This window comes from Triticum dicoccoides, chromosome 3A (assembly GCF_002162155.2).
Source record: "Triticum dicoccoides isolate Atlit2015 ecotype Zavitan chromosome 3A, WEW_v2.0, whole genome shotgun sequence".
In the NCBI taxonomy this organism is placed as follows: domain Eukaryota; kingdom Viridiplantae; phylum Streptophyta; class Magnoliopsida; order Poales; family Poaceae; genus Triticum; species Triticum dicoccoides.
In genome coordinates, this window is record NC_041384.1 from 641,189,242 (window position 1) to 641,191,897 (window position 2,656).

Here is a 2,656-nt window from a genome sequence, read left to right on the forward strand (position 1 = left end):
CCCCCTCTGGTACTTTCTTCGCCCAATATTTTTTTTATTCTGAAAATAATTCCCGTGGAGTTTCAGGACTTTTGGAGATGTGCAGAATAGGTCTCTAATATTTGCTCCTTTTCCAGCCTAGAATTCCAGCTGCCGGCATTCCCCCTCTTCATGTAAACCTTGTAAAATAAGAGAGAATAGGCATAAGTATTGTGACATAATGTGTAATAACAACGCATAATGCAATAACTATTGATGTAAAAGCATGATGCAAAATGGACGTATCACATATCCAGGGGCGACGACGGCCACCAGTAGCCCAAAAACCCCGTCGTCGACGAACCAGCCACAACACCGGAGAACTAAACATGGATACTAGACCTAACTCGAACTTGTTTAAGACCAGCCGCTGGCGAAAACTAGCTACTATTAATTCTACTCACATGATCAACCTTGCATGATCTCCTCGGCCTCTGTGATCCCTGCCATGCCCATGGCGATCTTGAGAGCGCCCTGGTCGAGTCCTGTGAGCTTTGCAATTGCAGCTATGTCACCGTCGGAGAGGGGCTCCTCGAAACGCTTCATGATCTGCACAGCCGCTTTTGGGCTCATCTTGTCCTTCGGGCCGAGCTCTCCCAGCTCTTGAGTGAGGCGCAGCACAACCCTTTGTGCCACTGGGGTGGAGATGCCTGTTGCCGCCTGCCGAGCGCTGCGGCGGGAGGGGGCAGAGGTTGCCCTGGACTTGGGTGGAGCGGAATGGCGAGGACGGAGCGGCTGACTTGGGAGGACTGGAGGTGGCACCGCGGCAAATAGCTCGGCCGCCTGCGCCTGTCCGTTGCCGATCTGCATAGAGCCAACCCGTTGGGTGACTACGTCCATCTGGAAGCCCACCATGGCTGCTGCAGGGGAGTTGATGCAGGGCAGCAGGCATGGAAGCATCTCCAGGCTCTCCAGCCCGGCTGGCTCGACGGAGGGGCGAAGAGGAGAGCGACCACCGTCTTCAAAAGCCAGTGGTGTGACTAGGACTTCCTGCATGGTGCTCTCCAGCTCCAGCTGCATGCAGTTTGTACGCGGGGGCAGAGAGAGGGCGCGTCCATTGTCGGAGAAGGAGAAGAACTGGGCCACCGGGTCCCCCTCCACCGTCGAGGGAGGCACGGAGCGAAGGGGAAGAGGTGGGGTGGCTTGCAGATCTAGTGCGCCGGAGACCTTCTCAGCGTCAGGGCGGCCACGTCGACCAGCCACATGGCGGTGGTCGACTGGCGATCTGCTGCGACGCCAGTGCGCATCCCTGATGATGTCCTCGTCGCTGACCCTGGCGTGGCAGCCGCGGCCGAGCAGGAGGTCCCTCCAGGACCGACTGGTGCCACCACTTCCACTGTCCTCCTCGTGGTCGCGGGCACCTCCTCCGAGCATAGGGCCACAGCCCACGGCCCCGACGAACGGTGCCCTACTACGGGCCTTGCCCTGCCCGTCTTCGACATGCGCCACCCAGGTGCTAGGCTCGATGCGCAAAAGGGGGCAGTCGTCGTCTTCGTCCGAGAAGGGTAGCCCGCTCTGGCCGGAGTGGGATGAGCGTGGCGAGAGGGGTGTCCAGTCCTCCAGCAGGTCCACGTGGATTAGCAGGTCATAGCGCTGAACGCCGGGTGGCGAAGGGATGCGGCGATCAGCGGAGGCGAGGCCGATGATCTCGTCCGCCCGACCCGCTCCCCGCTTGAGCACCCAGAGCGCGCTTTGGTGGGGATGTGGGCAACATCCCAGACCCAGAGCCAGAACGCAAACGTCTTGGTGTGCCCTCTTTCCAGGGTGCGCGAGTCGAGCCGGTCGACACGGCCGATGTCGCCGAGGGCCTCTTCGGCGCCCGGCAGCGACCAGAACTGCATGGGCAGGTCTTCCACCATGACGTGCATGTGGTGATGTAACTTGAGGAGCGCGGCATGGTCGTCTTTGTTCCAGGACCTAATGAAGTACTTGCAGCCCTCGACCTTGATGACATCACGGCGCACGGCATTGCGCCGGTGTGCAGGGAGGTCGAAGTGGACGAGGAAGGCTTCAGGCTAGTGGGCGGTGACGCGGAGCAGGTGTGGTGGGGTGGAGAGCTGCTCGAGGATGACCCTGCCCACAGCTGCAGGGGTGGTGGAGTGCAAGCGGTCCGCGGCGGTCAAGGTGACCGCATGCTGGCGCATGCTACCTCTTGAGCACTTGCGTTGGTTTTCCCTTGAAGAGGAAAGGGTGATGCAGCAAAGTAGTGTAAGTATTTCCCTCAGTTTTTGAGAACCAAGGTATCAATCCAGTAGGAGGCCACGCACGAGTCCCTCGCACCTACACAAACAAATAAATCCTCGTAACCAACACGATAAGGGGTTGTCAATCCCTACACGGTCACTTACGAGAGTGAGATCTAATAGATATGATAAGATAATATTTTTGGTATTTTTATGATAAAGAGAAATAAAAGATGCAAAGTAAAATAAATGACAAAGGAAATAACTAAGTATTGGAAGATTAATATGATGGAAGATAGACCCCGGGGCCATAGGTTTCACTAGTGGCTTCTCTCAAGAGCATAAGTATTCACGATGGGTAAACAAATTACTGTTGAGCAATTGACAGAATTGAGCATAGTTATGAGAATATCTAGGTATGATCATGTATATAGGCATCATGTCCGAGACAAGTA

At 56.2% G+C, this 2,656-nt stretch overlaps 1 pseudogene; it reads right to left on the bottom strand.

The window, feature by feature from the left end:
* Positions 1–426: 426 nt before the first annotated feature.
* LOC119272724 lies at positions 427–1,859 on the bottom strand (annotated as a pseudogene).
* Between the last annotated feature and the right edge of the window lie 797 nt (positions 1,860–2,656).